The sequence below is a fragment of the Molothrus aeneus genome, chromosome 2, assembly GCF_037042795.1.
Source record: "Molothrus aeneus isolate 106 chromosome 2, BPBGC_Maene_1.0, whole genome shotgun sequence".
Lineage (NCBI taxonomy): Eukaryota > Metazoa > Chordata > Aves > Passeriformes > Icteridae > Molothrus > Molothrus aeneus.
In genome coordinates this window covers 88,531,935-88,550,885 of record NC_089647.1, presented here as the reverse complement: position 1 = coordinate 88,550,885, position 18,951 = coordinate 88,531,935, and the positions used below count along the sequence as shown (strand labels likewise).

The window sequence follows — 18,951 nt, the reverse complement described above, 5'->3', positions numbered from 1 at the left end:
GGGAATGGGGTGGGGGCTGGGGGTTGAAGCTGACTGCAGGTGTCCAGAGCCTGCCATCAGGTGGGCTGGAAGAGATAAGACCAGCACAGCACCTGGCTGACCATCCAGCCCTTCAGCTGCAGCCCTGGGAGCCAACACCCTGGTTGAAACATGCTCTTCAAACCCCTTTGAGCAGAGAGGTGCCTGAGTAGACAGCGATAGTTGACTGAAATGTGGTTAAGGGCCAACTTACTTCAAGTCTTAACAAGGTCCATTCCCATGCTGATCACAGTTATTCAACAGCTGTGATTTACACATGTTGTGGATTTTTCTAAGAACCCTCTGTGGGTTTTTCTAAGAACCTTCTGTGTCCCAGGAGGACAGAAAAATATTAGCACATTTCTGATTTTACAGATATGGAGAGTTAAAATCCCTATTCTGAAGTTCAAAGTGAACTGGTAACTAGACCAGATATAGAAACTACTCACTCCTAAGACTCTGTTTTCAATGGCTAGCCAGCACTTCCTTTCACTTAATTTACTGTTAAACCTAGAGGCATAACTCAGAGATCCATATACCAAGGGGACTGTTTCCTCACAGAACTTTATTCAATATTTATAGCATGTGCTTATTATGGTGATCATATACAAAATTACATTGTTTTGACTCTTTATATGGTATTTTAACTAACAGGAATTGTTGCATTATCAAAAAAAAACAGGAGGGGAAGGGAAGGGAAGGGAAGGGAAGGGAAGGGAAGGGAAGGGAAGGGAAGGGAAGGGAAGGGAAGGGAAGGGAAGGGAAGGGAAGGGAAGGGAAGGGAAGGGAAGGGAAGGGAAGGGAAGGGAAGGGAAGGGAAGGGAAGGGAAGAGAATCCTTGAATGTGTTTTGTCTCCCCAAGTCAAGTGACAACATTGCTTCTTCAGGTTCCCTTACAATTACATGAGTTGTTTCCTTACCTGTTTGTCCTTGTTATGAAACCACTCATATTCTAAGTTGTTTTTTAATAGTTTAACGTGAGCAAAATATTAGCTTGTCAGAAGTGGTTGCTGAGTTTGTTGAGCCTGTGGCTAAGGAATGCTGATATCTGAGGAAGTTCTGTGAGCAGAGAACATCCATGAGGGCATCCACTGCAGACTTTTTTAATTCTCTGGGGGCTATTCCTGCCCTTTCTCACATCACATTCATTTCTAACCAAAACTGATGGGGTTCTAAAGCCACCCCTGAAGAATCATCCTCCAGGGATATGGAGTAGTCCCTGCCCTCTGCTATTCCATTAGACCTTGCTATTACCTGTGAAAAGGTTTTCCAGCAAACCTTCACTAAAATAATGCCAACAGAACCACCTCAGTGGAACTGTTTTGATGAACAAAATAATAAACCAGCAAAAGGACTTTTTTTTCTCTGATATTTTTCTGTCCACCTCAGGCAATTGTTTTCATGCTTCTGACAGACAAAGAAGGATGGCAAAACTTTCTGTGTAGACAAGAAATCCTGAGGGGTGTGGAACAGAATATTCACTGCTGGTTGTGGTTGCTGCTCAGTTGTCTGTCTGGGCTGCCTTATTGCATGGGGGAGTTTACTTTCAGAAATGGAGATTAATGGAGATTTTGGGTTGATGCCATTATATTTTTTAATTTTCCCTTCTTAATGTGGCTTATTTAAAGAGAGCACTAGGGTTTAGCACTGACTGGTACTATAGGAAATAAAAACAAGGTCAAAAATAAGAGTGCTTTAAGAAAGATCAACAGATAGCCAAAGGACTGGAAATGTTTGACCATTGGGATGTATTTATTGAAAGAAGACCCTTTTTGAAGGACAGACTCTGCCTAAGCAACTGTGGAAACAGCCTCCTGGAAGCAAGTCTGGCAGAACTGATAAGCAGAGCTTTGAACTGAGAAAGGAAGGGTACAGAGTCAAAGACTTGAATAATCTCCACACGCCCATAGGGCACCAGAGGAGAAAGTGTAGGCACACGAGGGTATGCCAAAGGATAAAGAAATTTAAGTGATCAGAATGGCAGGAAATAAGAATAAAGAAAGTGCAAAGTGTGAAGAGAGCTGCTTCCAAGGTGGCAATACAGGGAGTGTCAGCTTCAGCTCTTGACAAAACCGTGTTTATGGGGTAGAGAAATTTTTAAGAACAATATATGTACCAAAAAAGTGAAGAGCATAAACTAAGATGTCAAGGCACTAGATGGGACAGGTATACACTCAGAACAGAATAGCAATCACAGCTGGAACACTGGTCTCCAAGCACATGCATTATTCAGTAAAGCAGAGGTAAAGGTGAAGGTGGTGGCAGAGAACTGTGCATTAATGATATGAAACACTGCAAAGAAGTATGTGCAGAAATGATAGAATGCAAAAACCAGAATTTATTCCAGTTAAAATCATTTTGGGGAAAGCTGGTAAAGGAGAGTACTAGGACAATGCAAGCCCCCTTATTTTGCTCCAGTTATGTGTAAAGGCATAAAGGCATCTGTGATGCCATTAGAAATACAAATTCTATTGAGTTTGTATCATGCAGGCAAATTTTTACCTCCCCAAATGTGGATCAATAACAACCACCACTAAAAATTACAGACTCCAGATATTTATGGATGTACTAGTCAGAAAATGTCTTTAAATTCTCACAGAACCATTAAAAAGTAACGCTGGTTGAGACTTGGTTTTGGTAACTGATAACTGCAGCAAAAAAAGAAAAAGGACCTTAGTTCAAGTGATCAGGGGCTGACACTTCCTAATTAAATGGAACAAGTAAATGACTGCTAATAAGATTTTGCATTTCAAAAGGGCAGAGTTTGGTAAACTTTTGGAATTGATTATTAAAGTCAGATGGATTGCAGAGTGTGGGCAATAAAATGTGAGGGGCCTGGAGTTTCTACAGGTCTGAGCAACTAAAAGTTTTGGGAATCTGTGTAGCAGACAAAAGAGAAAGCCTGGTTGTGTAACCACTTCAAGAGATGTGTTAGTATATTAGGTTATGTCTTTTAAAGGAAAGACCAGATCTTAGGCAAGGAATGGACTTAAATGTGACAGGAAAGATCACACCAAAGCCTTCCCAAGCTTTCTTGCTTTCTTGGATGATATCCTACACAGGGGGAACAGTGTAATACTCTTCACTTGTGTTTCACTACAGGGTTTGGCAGAGCAGTGCAGAGGATGTTATTTGTTAGCTGGAGCTCTGCAGAAAAACTGTGTGTGTAATAAGGATGTGGCTCATAGCACACAGACACCACTGAAAAAAAATGATCACAAGGCTGGACAGAAGCAATTAGGAAGGCACATCAAACTAACTGTAGGGACAAATCTTGTTTCATATTTTCATAAACTATCATGACACTAGTACTGACTTCTAAATTTTTAAGCATGCAGCATTTAGAGGTATCATTAATTGAATAAAAAGTGTCAAGACTCTGAAAACCAGTAAAGATTAAACAAAAACTGTAAGTACAAAGTTACTACTAGCAGTACAATTTCCCCTAGGTGCTCCAAGCTTATAAATAAACACAAATACCTGGCCATGCTATGCAAAATAATTCTTATGCTACAGTATGACCCACACATGAGAACAGGCAACTAAAATCCAGTGAGACAGATATCAGAAAGTGTTAATACTTTAGCATTAACATTTACAATAGCATTTAGCATTTCTGCTTTAGTAGAAAACCTGAGGAGATCTTGTGTGCAGCTCTGAGCACCCATGCTCAGGAAAGCTCAATTTCAGCCGTGCAGAAGCATGACTACACTGAGGTTGCAGACTTTATCCCTGTACAGACAAATCCCTATACTTAAGAGTAGGATTCAATGACCCTTGTAGGTCTCTTCCAACAAAGGATATTCTGTGAATGACATAACTTAGAATCATAGGATCATCACAGAATATCCTAAGTTGGAAGGGTCCCACAAGGATCACTGAAGTCCAACTCCTGATCCTGCACAGAACAATCCCAGGAATCACACCATGTGCCTCAGAGTGTTGTCCAAATGCTTCTTGAACTCTGTCAGGCTTGGTGATGTGACGACTCCCCTGAGGAGCCTATGCCAGTGCCCAACCACCTTCTGGGTGAAAAACCTTTCCATAATATCCACCTTGACCAGTAGGAAACAAGAAGAGGGCTAAATAACTTGGCTTGTTAAGTTGGAAAAAAAGAAAAAAAAAAAAGAAATTAAAAAAAAGAGAAGAAGAAAGATACAAGCCAACCACAAGAAATCAACAAAAGCAGAAAAATGTTTTCTAGATGTTAAAGTCATCAGTTGAAAGCAAATCTGTGTGTTTGTGGCAAGAAGAGGTCTTGCTAGTCCAAGTTAGTCTTGTGGGCTCAACCATGGCTGAATATCTGAGGGAGAGATTAAACGGAGATATTTCTATAATGAAAGAAGACTGCAGATCTCTTTCAGTGTTTAATAAATCTTTTCTCAGCTTTTTAGTTCCAAACTATTGCTAGTTTGCCAAACATGAACTGAAAGACACAAACCTTGAAAAAACTTTTCCTTTCAATTTGGAGCCATATTCTGAAGTTTGAGTCAAATAAGAGGAAGAATGTGGGTTTTCATGGAAAATTTAAAACATCTTTCTCAGACTTGTTTGACTACTCAGCTGAACTTTCCTATCTGAAACATTCAGACTGGCTATGTCCTACATAGGGAAAAAGCCCCATTCACTACCTACCTGCTACTCAAACACCATCAAAAATGAAAATAAAGTTGTCTAGGATATTTCTCTATTTCCATTTCATGTGTATGCAGTGCTGCTCTTTGCCAGTTTGAAGCTAAACCTACTTGCAGAGCTAAAGACTTGCTCTTCCTCTTGCAAGAGGCCATAGGAAATTACCCATTGGCTTCACCGGGATCATATACATGGACTTCTTACAGATGAGCAAGCAGGTATTTTCTTCTCTGCCCACAGGGTCCATCTGCTTCTGCTGTTTCTGAAGAGAGAGGTTCTTGGAGTGACATTTTCAATAATAGTAACAGTTCCCCTCCTCTTTCTCCCAGATCTGTTATTCTGAATGTGCTTGGTTATGCTCCTGCCACTGTTAGCCAGACATTCTCTGTGTCATGCCCTGCTCTTGAGGTTCACCTGTCTGGTCTCCACCATGACTCTGACAATTTTCTTTGTTCCAGCCCAGTGCTGCAGACTGACTCAGCCTGATGCCCTCCCAAGCTAAATGTGACTGATCCCATCACCACCACCACCACCTGGCTCCAGCTGATGCATGAGCCCTTGGACTGTAACACACACAAAATGCTTTGGTGGATGCATGTTTCTTCTACCACTTCCCAGTCCAGCATCTCCCTTGCCTTCATACCTCCTGCTTGATGGGTCTCACTAACTGGAAAGTGAGAGAAAAATTTGAGTTTATCATGATGTAGATTTAACACTATACAAGTTCTGTGTGCCAGACATGAGTAAAGGGTTATATTTCAACCCATTGAATCCACATGAAAAGGTATTCCTACATTCATTTCTGCCTGGTTTTGGTTTGGGTTTTGGAAGTCTTTGTTTTGTTTATTGCCTGGCTCCTAGATTCACGTTTTTATGCAGAAAATGTTTGAACAAAAGGGAGGGTTCAATTTACCCTGTCATGAAAAAACTGTAAGACCTGCTTCTAAGAATTGCTCTAGCCTGGATTGCAAATAAAGGGTAAAAGAATAAAAATGCATTTCAGTTGGCATCACTGTAAATTGAGCAAATGTGCTGCAGGCTGGGGTCATTTTTCCTGAACCTGTTTGAGAGATATTATTTGTTATGGGCAAAACACATCGGCACTCAGGAATAACAGCACATCTTGACTAGTCCTGAACCCTGAGCCAGTGCTGAATGCAGTACGTCCTTATTGGCACTGCCTACAGACAGGTAGAACAGGCCTCATCTACCCTAACTTCAGCCATCTGGTCAGGTATGCTCTAACTAAGCCTGTCTGCCTGCTGTAATTGACTGAGCCATGCAGACAACTTCAAAAGGTGACTCATCCCTCCCTTTAGTAGGTGCCTAAGCAAGCTGGCACGGATTGCCCTCTGCCTTTCTCCATTGAATGCAGAGGGAGTTGAGACTTGGCCTACACACTAACTAGTACATGGCTAAAGTTAATGAAGATAAATCCCATCTGCAGTTAGTGCTGGATCTGATAACTCAACTGCTAAAGCTCCATTTGAACTGCAGGCATTGCTTTTAGAAATAGGTATCATGAACTTATTGGTATCAGATGTTGCCCATAAATGGGCAGTTCTAAAGGGAGGCCGGGGTGGGGGGAGGGATAGTAAACCCTTGATTGTGAAATTACATGATTACTAAATGAATATGATTCTTCAGCAGGCTGTTTTTAATGTCGGGGTTGTGTTTCTAATGAAGGAAAACATGTTGTATCACTGATCCATATCACAGTCCTCATGCTGTCTGCTATCAAGAGAAAGCAAGCTCTAAACTCAAGATCTATCAGATTTTTATTCATACCTGCAGAAATAAAACCATAAGGTTGTTCTTTTTAAAAATCAAAATAGTCTCTGTGCAGTGTATCTGATTCAAACCATATTGCTAGCAAGGTGGAACCTTGAAAACATTAAGATTTTTCTATGGTAAAAGTTAAAGATTAGAGGGCCCTGAGGAAACAGAACACATGGGCCAAAAGTTTTAAACCCAAATATTAAAGATAGTCAGCCAAGTCAAAACATTGGCATCTACATGAAGGGACTGTGAATTACAGTGGGACTGAGCACCCGCTGAGTCTACTTATTCCCTAGCACTTCTGAAAACTACTCCAATTTTAATTAAATAACTTCATGTGGATGAAGTTGCTTCAATTTTGTACAAAGGAATATTTATGCTCCTTGCTTTACTAGAAGAATCCCAAAAGGGTTTGGCCCCTTGTCTTTCTGCACCAGAATGGGAAGAACAATGAGAGAAGCCTTTGGTTCAGACAGAGTGGGTTTTTTTCAGTTGAATCAGAACTAACCCCTCAAAAAACAAAACAAAACCAACCAACCAAACAAATGAAACCACCAAAAAACAGAGGCCCATCACATAAGCCACCAGTGACTGATCAAAAGGACTTTGGAGAAACAGAAACCTATGACCATATCTTCAGAAAATTTGAACTCAAAAGCTTATGATGCGCTCAGCCCCATCAGTTGCCTGCCCCCCCAGGGGCTGACCTGGGAAATGCATTGTGTTAAATTATCTCAAGGAACTCATTTTTCAAGGTTCTCATTTTCGAAGTATGAGAAAATTCTCAACACTGAAGTAATTTAGAAACCAAAGCTTGACTCCTTTGAGTGATAGGGAAGCCCCAAAGATTATACAGTAAGAGAAAATAGATGTCATATTTTAGGTTGAATTACAATCTTTATATCCCTTCCCAACAGACACAAATTAATATCTGCTACTGTAGAGCTCAAAGCAGGTCTCCACCACCAATACCAGGAGGACCTTTCCTAAGCTAGAAGCTGTGACAGCAAAATGTGTCACATGCCATTCTTCTAGATTTGCAGTCCTTGTGAGGTAAAGCATGAGGAATCCTCCATCTGAAGGGCATTGGGCAGCTGTTCTTCCATTACTGTTCATGTAGGAGTGGAGGAAAAACTTTTAGTTTAAAAAACTTTCTCAGCTGAAACCAGTAATTGTTATTTCTCAATATAACCACAATCCTGGGCTTCTCTGCTGTTCCTGTCATTTGCTGGACAGCATGGCTTTGGATAAGGCACAAAAGACTTGTCTGTACACACCTGCTCAATTCACAGTATAGTGAGCCTGTGATGCCAAACACAACATCAAGGATGCCAGTCTTAGCAAAAGGCACTTGAAATTCAAATACTGAGACAACTAACTTTTAAGACATGTAAACCCTTCAGTGGAACTAGCCATAAACCTTGCTAGCCTAACTCTTCCTAGGTGGCTAACAAACTGGAGTGTGTCTCATTTTTCATGCCTACTCTTAGACATCCTAGCCTGACTATTAGAGGCTGTGTATTGCCCATAAAGCCAAAAATGCATTTTCCTTTCAACACAGATAGAAATTGCCTTTCTTTACAACCATTGAAGAAGAGGAGCATTCCCAGAGTCAGAAATGAAAATCTATTCCTGTCTGTTGCTATACATGTTATCTTTTCTTGTCGATAAAACCAGTTCAATGATGGTATGCTATTTCATTTTTTTCATGTGAAGTTTTTTTTTATTTACAAGCCTTATTTTGATATTGGAATAAACTTGTGCAATTTTTAATTGCTGGTGCTCATAGAGTGTCAGGAAATGACATGGGACAGGAGTTACGAATCACACTTTCACCTCTGAAAATGCAAACCCTGATAAAATTTGACCAAGCAGCAGAATATTGATCAAGCACTTGTTACTATTGCTTGATTGTCTGGTATATATAGTGGCCTGTAGCACAGCATAATTAGAAAGGATAAAGTCCTGGTCACTTTTCACTTAAAATTCCTTCTGCTGTGGAAGTTTTTGCTCCATACAATAAACCAGGAAAGAACACCTAAAATGTTGTTTTCTGGCTATCTGGAGACTTCAGAGTTGAATTTTAAGTCTAGGTTTTTCAAAACAATTAGTTGTTCCTCTGTTAAGAAGGCATAGGCAATGCAGGTGGATGAATCCCATTTCCAAACTATGCAGGTGACATCAAAGGCATTTCAGATGTTACACCAAAATAAAGAGGGAGTTAGAATCTGAATATTTCAGTATGGGCTTTAAGACTGAGGTCTTGAATATACAACAAAAAATTTAGACTGGTAACTCTAGTTTAAGCCTTTATTTCCCCACTGGTGTCTGAAAGAAGTCAAAATCCCCTGCAGGACTTGGTGGCCTAAACCCTCTCTTTTTGGGATGAGCCTTAGTAGTGGCAATTCAGACTCAACTAATGTCAGCAATGATCGGGTACCTAATCTGCCAAAATCACTTGGGCAAAATTAGCCTGGCCATTTAAGTCACATAGGATTTGCCACACACTGAAATGGCATCCAAAGGCATTGGACAATCTGCACTGAAAAAATAAATACAGTTTGAATGGCTCATGCAAATACAGTTGTTGCTAGCCAAAGGTTACAGTACCATTCCATGACTTGAAGTATGGACAGAAAGATTTCTGTGCTTCTTTGGTACTCCTTGCCAACATGCATGTACAGAAGACCTAAGTAAACACAATAAAATTGGTACGAGCACTTGAAAACTTAGCTCACATTCTGTACCTGTAAAAGAAATGCAGAAGCAGAAATAAGGAAAACTTCAAACCTAAAGAAAAACTTACATCCTGTTCAGCAGAAATGCCTGCATTGTCTAATTCTGACTTGAAGCCCTAGAGGTAGCAAGACCTGAAGTGAGGCAGGCACCTGTAGAGACTGGATGTGACCTTCAATGAGCTCAAACATTGTGGAGAGTCTCTTTTTTCTTTTTGCTGCTCGTGCCACAGGCCTGGGGTGCACAATCTCCTAATCTGGGCGACTAATGCAGTGACTTAACAGAACCGGGGTGACCAAGTCAGATGCCTCCCATCTGGACAGAGGCATGGCTGAAGAGCCCTGTCAAAAGGGCAGCATCATAATTTAATGTTAAAAATTAGCATATGCTCAAAAATTTTGGAAACAAAAAGCTTTCTGGGATACTAAAGGTTCTAAAGCAGCAGAATGGGGGCCCTGTTCACTTATAAGACATAGCAGCTGGCTGGGGCCCTCCCTGACCCCCCTGCAAAGGGAAAGAAGTTAAACATGCTGGGCTAAGAGGTCCTCTCCTTCCACTCTCAACTCTGTCAGACTCTGCTGGAATTTATTCATTCCCCCTCCCTAAAAAAATAGCGGTAGCTCTTCCAGCTCTTCACAGCTACAACGACATCATGAAGCCGCAAAGCTGGGGGAAGCTCCTGGAGGATAACCCCCAGCCGGGTTTCAGAGCACCTTTCGGGCCGGTTTCATGCACAGGGTGAGGGTGTGCGCCCTTCCCCATGCGGGGGCACCTCCTCGCTGCCAGGAGCGCTGCCCAGCCCAGCCCCGCTGCCCTGCGCCGGGCGGCGCGGAGCGGCCCGGCCCCCTCCTCCCGTTAGATGGCGCTACAGACTTTGCAACCACGTGCGCAGAGGCGAGGGGGGAAGAATCGCAACACTAATAAAAGAAATAACCCTCGTTCTGTCCGAAACGCGGGGAGCCGGCCTGGGGGAAGCGGCGCCCAGCGTCGGGATGCTCCTTTCCCGCGGGAAACGCCCGGGGTTGCCGGCAGCCCCGCGGCGGCTGCCGGGGCTTGGCTCTCGGGAGCCACCAGGGCAAAGTAGGGGGCTCGGGAACCAGCAGGGCAAAGCTGGGGGCTCGTGGCGGAGCCGTCCTTCCTACCGGGAGAATATGCTATCAGGAACGGGCAGGGAGCGCCGGACGGCTCCCAGCCGGGGAGCTGAGTGAAACCCACGGGTAGCCTCTCATCCCTCCCCTGTATTACTTCTCCTTTCCAGAAAGCTGCTCCTGCAATGTCCACAGCCTGCTTGGGTTCTGATGGCTGGGTGTTTGATCAGTCCCACTCTTCCCTCCTAACACTTTTTTTTCCTTGTCTGGAGTCCCGCGTTTCCCCTCGGTGTAGAACCCCGCGAGTTTTCGGGCAGCCTGTCAGTGGCTGCCACGGGGGTCCGCTGGAGCGAGGCTGCCCTAGGTGGTGGCTCTGTCCCTCGCCCATTCCGGCCGAGCACAGGAGGGATAGGACCGTGTATGAAACTGCTTGTCCTCAACTCACTAAGTCCATGATCGACTAGTCAACGCTTCTCCGCCCGGTGCCCAGCCGAAAGGCGGCTGGTTGTCCCCAGCCCTGCCGCTGAGCGTGCAGGCGATCACCTTGAGAAGGGGTTAGGGCTGTCCCGGCGCTTAGGCCACCGTCGCGCCCTCCTCCCGTGCCTGCCATCGGCCTGCGAACTTTCCGGTGGGGTAAGTGCTCCTTTAAGAAAGCGAACTGTTCCTTATGCATATTTAAGGCTGTTTGTCACCGGTGCCCAGCTGACACGGGTCTGGAGGCTCACACGCGGGACCCGAGCTCTGGAGGAGTAAATCATCCCCACTTTAAAACCACCCTCTGCCAGGGCTCCAGTTGGGAACTCCTTGCATTGCTCTGAACACATGTAAGTCATGGGGGGCGGGGGAATGGGGGGGTGCTGGGGAGACGGAAGGGGGAGACTGAGCCTATTTAGGGAGATGAGTAGGATATTTTGGTAATTTCCATCACCAGCATCCCCCCCCCACCTCGAGCCCACCCCCCCCCAAAAAAAAAGAAAAAAACCCTTGTCCTTGGATTTTAAAAAACAATTCAAAACAATTTATTATTATTATTATTATTCGCCCAGCCTAGGGGCTCCTGCCCCCCTCAGCATGCCTGGAATGCCTGGATCCCTAAGATCGGTGAGGTTTCCTGACTTCCTCCCTCTTTTTGTCCTGCACGAGAGCGCTTTGCTGGGCGCGCAAGTGTGCGTGTGAGGAGCGGAGAGCAGCGCCGGGAGGGTGAGCGGAGCCCTCGCTTCAGCCGGGGGGCAGGTGGAGACCTCTCACGTCACCCGCGGATCAGAGGACTCCTCCGTCGCGCCGGGGGTGGGATCCCTGGCAGCCTCTTCAGCCCACAGAGAGCGGGGGGAGCCTTCCGGGGACGCGAGTGCCTCGGAAAAGCCCCCTCCCCAGGCAGGCACCCTGCCACCTCCGCGGGGGTGTACTTCTGTACGTGTGTGCGAAACGCCACAGCGTATGTGAAGGTCAGGCTTGTGAGCTTCCACTGCAGCTCAAATGGGAAGGAGCAACTTTCAGTGCTCTGCTCTTAGTGGTTTCCTGCCTTTTAAAGTGAACTTGTTCGAGTGTGTTATTCAAAATGTGGTTCAGTAGTTATGCCTTCAAATTAAGTTGCTTCTCGGTCCTCATCGGGAAAAGCAGACATGTGTCCTCAATTGTATAGTATATATATATATAAAAATCTACTAGGTACTTTATGATTCCATCTGGAGAAATTAAAAGCCCAGAGCTGTAATGCTTATTCTTACATAGTTTACAAAAAAAGGGGGAAATGTGTGAGACACATGTCTCCAAATATAACCAAAGTGCTTTCCCTTCTGGTTAAAAAGTTGCATGCAAATGTTTTCATTTTAACACTCCCTGCCACCTGTACTTCTCAGGGAAACTTTTCTTGGCGTTAGTGACGAAGCACCAATAGTACTTATTAATGAATTAATTATTATTATGGCTGCTGAATTGACTTAAAGTGCTTTGGAGGCGAAACTGATCCATGTTAATCAGTTACAATTAATTGTGTTTCAGCTGCTGTGTCAAACACAGTTTCAAAGACGAAGGCGAGAAGGCTGTGCATGGGGTGTAGGGAAGGGGGTGATTCGGAGACTCTTCCCGGCCCCTTGCTCAGAGATGCCCTCTTGGATTGCAGAAACCGGCGCAATGTTGTCCCGGTGCCCCCGTCAGGTCACACAGAGGTGCGAAGGGCAACTTAGGTGACAAACTCCTCTTTCTCCTACCAAAAGCTGCAAAGATTAAGAGGGTCTAGGATTTAGGAGCGCAGCCCCGCAGGGAGATTTCCCTCAGGAGTTCGCATTACGGGGAGGGCAGCGGGCGTGGGCTTTGCTGTGCCGTCCCTGCTTGGCCGCTTTGGTCAGGGCTTTTGTGTCGGCGGCGGAGACAAGGAGGCAGCGGTGGGCAGCGAGGGATCCACAGAGTCCTCTCGCGGGGGGGGCGACTGCATCCCGCGGCCAGGAGCATCTGGGGAGAGGGGAGCGGGGGAAGAGGAGAAAATAGCTCCCCGAGGGGACAAGCGACAGCTGGGCCGGGCTCTGTGAATGCCAGGGAGGCCAGAGGGACGGCCGCAGGGCCGCGGGCAGGAAAAGCTGGGTCGCGCACACGGACAGACGAGACGCCGAGGGGAGGGCTATTCCCTGCCGTGCCGCTCCCCGGCCCCTCCGCCGCCGGCGGGACCTGGGTGCTGGGGATGCCGGGCGGGCTCAGCGGGGAAAGCTGGGGACGAGCAAGGCCAGGGAGAGGCGCTGAGACAGCCGGGCAAAGCCTGGTGGTGCTCCCGGGGCCGATGTGCCGAGGGGAGGCCCCGGGGCCGCCGTTTGGGCAGTGGGGCATAGGAGCGGCCCGGCCCCTGCGTGCCCAGCACGGCGGCTGCGGGGCAGCGTCGCCTCCACGGGGCGTGGAACGCGAAAGCGGAGCGGGCACTGCCTCAGCTGGACCGGGCGATGGTTGGGGTCGACCCGGCTGGGCCGGGGGCCGCGCACCGGCTGCCCGCACCCCCAGCGGGAGCTGGTGGCGGGGAAGGGCGGGAGACAAACTTGGCGTCTTTTGCCAAGGAGACGGGATTTTCCACAATGATAACGACCCCTTTTCACAAAAGTTAGGGGCGGGAGAGAGGGAGAACTGGAGGTTCTCCCCGGGCTGTGCGCCTCACCCTTGTCCTGCCTGCCCCTTGGCCTTCGCGGCGGGGGATGAGTCCGTCCCGGGCGGCACCAGGCATCATCAAATACTGCTTGTCCTGAGAGATTTACACTTCGCAAAAGTAAAGCTCTCCCCCGCCTCAGCTTCAATGTGACTTTTTTTTTTTTTTTTTTTTTTTTTTTTTTTTTTTTTTTATGTCAGTCCACAGAAAGGCAATTGGGAAACTCTATTCCCTCCCATCCTCTCTGGAATTGTGTTGCTGGGATTTTTTTGCGGTCTGATTTTTTTTCCTTCTCTCACTCCAACTCTTTCTCAAAGACTCCCCCTTTCCTCCCTCCCTCTCTTTTTTTTTTTTTTTTATTATTATTATTTCCCTTCATCATCCCATTGACTCTACTCAGCTTTTGCTTAAGATGAGCAAGGGAAAAAACAAACCACTCCACCCTGTATGTGCAAACGGACCTTTCTTGGAGAAGAGTAAAACAAACAAAACCCCTTTTACCTGCAATAGAAGATAGCGTACAAAATTATGCAAACCCCCCGCCCCCCGCCCCATCCTATATCGAATGCAGCTGAAATTAATTGAAAATTGTGGGAAGAGATGCGTTTTCCACGTGTGAACGTAACAGCTAAGGTCGGTCGGGTGGACAGGACACCTCGTTCCTGCTCATCACGGGTGGAATCGTTCTTTCCAGCTGGGATAGGTAGTGTTGCAGGTCTTGCAGAGGTGCAGGATGCAAATCTTCGGGTTTCGTACATCACAAAAGCAGGCTTCGTTGGATGAAACACCCATATTAACCAACTTTCTCCCTCTCCCTCCCTAGTTTTATTTATTTTCCTTGGATGCGGGACCGAGATGGTAAAAACTAAACAAAAGCACTTGCGTTTGTGTCGGCACTTTGTCGTCGGGGCAGCACCCGCATTAGATTATTGCCGGGGATTTATTTGCATGCAGCTGCAAACCCACAACCCGGCTGCTGACCGCTGCGCATAAAGGGCTGCCGGGGCCGGCCCCTGCCCGGCCGCCGCGGCTCCCGGTGGGAACACGGCCCGGGGGCCGGGGCTGGGGGGAGGATTTGGGACTGGGATTGCTCCCGACACGGCCCGGGGGGATGGTCACAGAGCCGACAGCAGCAGGGTCCCCGGCGCAGCCAGAGGCTGCAGGTGCGGGGGATGGGGGGAGGCGGGGGCGGCGCCGGCCCGCAGCCCCCTCCCCGCCACCCGGCTCGCCCCCAAAGGCAGCCGCAGCTCCCACTGGCCTTGCTCACAAGCACATCCGAGAAAAGCTTTTCCTAATGCCTATGTCCCGGGGACAAAAAAGGACCGGTGGCGGATCCTCGGGATTTCTCAGAGCTATTTTCAGTGCTTTGAAATTTGTAGTAATGTTGACGTTCTTTTTTTTTTCCCTCTTCTCCCCTTTCTTCGGCCCAGTAGCGTTTGGCAGCATTTGACGAGGGAGCTATTAACCTTTGAAGCAAGGGCTCTAGGTTCAAACTACCTCCTTCGCAACCCGCTGTATGCCTCTCTCTCCCCACATAGAGGCACGATGCAAGGATGGATTTGGCTGCATGGGATCGATGTAAGTGTCTCCTCAGGCCTCCATCTACCTCAGGCTGTGCTACCAAGTCTCCTTCATCTTCTCCCGGAGAACCCGGTGAAGGCACAGGGTTCCTGGAGCTTGAACTGACTCCCCTCCGAGCACAGCGGGAGCAAAACCTGCCTCCGAAGCGGGGCCGGCTCGGGGACGAGTCCCACGGCAGCGCTGCCGTGGTCTGGCCCGTGTCTCTCTCTCCGTGAGGGGAAGGAGGGGGTCAAACCAGCCATCCACAAACTTAGGGGAACTTCTGCCCGTCCCTCTGCTCCGACGGCCAGCATGGGACTGTAGGAGAAGGGCAAGAAAAACTGAGTTCAGGGAACTTAATTATTTGTCAGAGGAAAAAGCTGTTCCCACTCCATGCAGCTCCCTCGACTGGGCGTGAGCAGGGGAGGCCCCTCCGGGCTTTTCTGCCAAAGACAGGGGGCTACGGAGCGGGAGCTGCCAGGCAGGGAGGGCAAGGTCGGGAAACCTGCCCCGGAGGGGGAGGCTGGAAGGGCAATGGGTGCACGCAGACACACAGAGAGTCACGTTCGCCCCTCACAGCCCCACAGTGGTGCACGGAGATGAGCTGAGGGGCCGGGGGCGGGCACGGCCGGAGGGCAGCCCACCCCCCGAGCCGCCCCGTCTGACACCGAGCTCCCCCAGCGCGGCCCGGTCGCGGTAGGGACCCGGCCGGGCTGCGCTGGCACAGGAGGGGGTGCCTCCAACCTCATTCCCCCAAAAAACTGGGGAATAGGAGGCTGGAGCGCATGCGCAAATTAGGATGCACCTGTGGGCTGCAGTGGGCAGCGTTTGTGGGGAGCAGGTCAGTAACACGAGTGGCCAGGGAAAGCGCAAGGAAAGGCAGGAAGGGATGAAACCATTCTCTGACTCCTTGCGGAGCGAGGGTGTGTTGTCATCTTTGTTTTGGTTGTGTTGTTTTGTTTTGCAGGAGATTGGGACAATAGCTGGAGTGGATTATTCATTCCCATAGGGCAATACTTCCCTGTATGGGCTTCAGGATGCAGTTGGAAGCTTGGGAACAAAGCGGGCATCGAATGTCAAGGTAACTGGTCCCCTTCCTTTGTTTATGCTATTGTTAATGACGGGGCTCACTCAGCCCTGGCCTCAGCCGTGCTGTATGGCATTAATATTGACTTGAGAGAATAGGCAGGGCAATTAAAACCCAAACCCAGAACAACAGCAGCATCCAGCCCAAGCCCAGTTCTTCAGGTAAAACATGCTTCTTCTGGGCTACTGAGAATGATATAGAAGTCTTGCCTGGTATTCACAGAAACACACACACCATTCATAAAATTAAACACATCCCTATACAGCATTAACACATAGGGGAGACTCCATAACCCTGTCCTTCAGTATCAAATCAAAAGGGAAAGGGCACTATTTTCAAATACCCACTTATTAGCATGAGGGAATTCTCATCAGGATAAAAAAATCAAAGAAACTAATAAAAATACTATTTTAATTATGATAATCTAAAACTAGTAGAAACCCGAGCATTTATTGACTAATTTTCTTCTTCTCAAGGTAGTGGATGGTATTTAAAGTTCAACATTTCACACAGCTCCTTGTTTAGTTTAATTTTCTTGACAATCTAGGCAATTTCAGCAAAGGGGGTTAAAAATTTTGGTACACATCTGAGTGTGGATCTGCATAAAATAGAGAAAGCAAGAGAACTGGGGAGAGGATGTTTTATTATTTTAAGAAGAGAAGGGAGTGCATGTTTGCATGTGTGTGTGGATGCATGTGTGTGTGGATGCATATGTGTGAGAGAGAGTGAGAAACAAATGGAGAGATTTGCACCTTGCATTGGATCTGTAGCTTTAGTGTGGACTCTGAAACAAATATCTATTAGATTTCTCTGAAAAATATCCCACTCAGGCAGACAGACCCCTGTTTTGAATGAGAGCTCCAGGTGATGAAAGAAATTCATGTTATTCCAGAACAACTGCTTATCAAGTCTTTTTTTAATTTTTTTATTTTTTTCTAGAAAGATTAATTTCATCTCCCCTATCCTGGGCCCATTTTCAGTCAGTGTAGAGGTATAATAATGATCAATGCCCAGCACTTCTCATATCTTTTGTACTTGGTAAATATTTGTAATGTTTTGAATGTAGAAGGGAGGTGAAGAGATGAGCCCAATCTCAGCTTCAGAGGATCCTCATGAGTACTCACACAGAGAGAGGAAAAATCCAAACAACCAAGCCAACCTGTTCAGAAGACCCTCCAGCCCAAAACTCTACAGTCATGCAGTTAGTTTTTGTATTTTATCTGCCTGCTTGGTGAAAGGGTCTGCATACATCAGGCTATCTGGGTTTATGCCACCAGCTCCAGGTGTACACTAGTACTCCAGTTGAAAAGGGAACCTGGAGTTGTTGAGCAAACAACTCCTATTTGACTGTAGGGACTGAATGCTGTCTAGTCAGCTGTACGGAGCAGTGGCAGGGAAGTAGCTCCAAGTATTTCCAAAACTAATAACAAAAAGGTTACTATATATAAAATGTTTATACAGCCCACATTCCCTCAAGTTGTTTAAATTTTGGTTTGATGCATATAAATATAGCAGACATACCCAGTTTCCCATTAGCCTGTCCCTGCTTTTAAAAATCAATTCATTTCAGTTTGAAAGAATGGCCCCATACTCAAGACGGTCAACAACCCTTTGACTTTCTCCACTCAGTGTGGACCTCAGGAAGAAACAGCATCTGTCTTTGTCATTTCACATGCGTACCGCAGTGCCTTGACATTGTGTTTTAAGAGCAGGGCTACTACCAGGGAAAGGAACAGTCCCCAGCTGGTTCCCCCTTTCTAATCCATTTTCCCCCTTCTCATCTTAGGATCCTTTTGAGGAAGAAATAGTTCTGCTAGGACCCCATGCTTGGACTTTGGAGGGCATGGCGCAGTGGTCTGATATGAAAGCACTGTCCCTGCAGATGAAAACTCTCCTCTGTATCCTGCGCCTTGCAAGAGAAGCAGCGAAGGGACACTTGAAGTAACCAAGCATCTGGCATCAAGCCTGACAATCCACTTCACACTATGTGAAGGAAAGTTTGTTCCAAACCACATACTTTGTGGTGCTCAATACTAGTGTCAAACTGGTTTGAACTGTCCCAGGTCTAAAATAAAGATCTCCATTGTGGTATGACAGTGAGCTTGTCTTGCTAAACTTTTCCTGTTTATGTTGGAGGCACAGAGCTGATGTAATGCTGTCTTTTCACCCATGGATGGGCGCAATAGGAACAATTCAGAAAAGTTCTGTTTAGCTTTTCCCCCCTTGTAGTTGAAAAAATGCAAGATATCAGAAACAAGCCTATGTTTGAAGGTACAGTTTTCAACATGTGAGTGGGAAACATATGTACTGGCACTATTCGACAGCTCTGTAAGGGCTGTGCTTGAATTTTGGCTTTTAATCTCAACTTTGTTAGAGAGCGATGCAAAATGGAATGGAACCTGATTATTTGTGCTATAGCCTTGTGATGCTCATCCTATAACTGTTGGGGAGAGAAGCAAAACACTCTGCTAAAGCTTTGGGTGAGCCTGAGCTTCAGGGGGACTCTAGTCTTCACAGGTTCTCACTTCACTGCCTTTCTTTCCCTAGTATTTGTTATACGGGATTTTTTTTTCTGCTGTTCTACATTTTAAAGTGAGTACAGACTCAATCCTGCTAAGAGAGAGAGCTCCCTACATCACAAGCTCACGTTTGGCAAATGCCTACCCACTTCGACTGCCGCCCTTCAGGTCATCGTCCCCTTTTCAGGGGAGAAAAGAAAATCTTAAAAGAGAAAGAGAGAAGCGGGGGTGGGGGGAAGGGGGAGAACCCCCTGATTCCTCAGTGATCTGCACAGCTCGGACAGACCTCCAAGATCCCCTCCGCCTCCTGCAGACAAGCCCCGACGGAGAGAAAAACCCCACATGTCTGAACTTTTAACGTGCCTTGGCGTTTATACAATTCAGGCTCAATTTTTAACAAGCCCG

The 18,951-nt window shown here is 46.6% G+C and overlaps 1 long non-coding RNA gene across 2 annotated transcripts; it reads left to right on the top strand.

The window, feature by feature from the left end:
- The first annotated feature begins 10,942 nt into the window (after positions 1 to 10,942).
- LOC136553607 (uncharacterized) lies at positions 10,943 to 18,127 on the top strand. Of its 2 annotated transcripts, none has more exons than XR_010783190.1 (4): positions 10,943 to 11,077; positions 14,814 to 14,958; positions 15,908 to 16,021; positions 17,814 to 18,127. It is a non-coding gene; the product is annotated as an uncharacterized lncRNA (long non-coding RNA). The 2 variants fall into 2 exon arrangements; XR_010783191.1 differs by having other exon boundaries at positions 10,945 to 11,077; positions 14,811 to 14,958.
- The last annotated feature ends 824 nt before the right edge of the window (positions 18,128 to 18,951 follow it).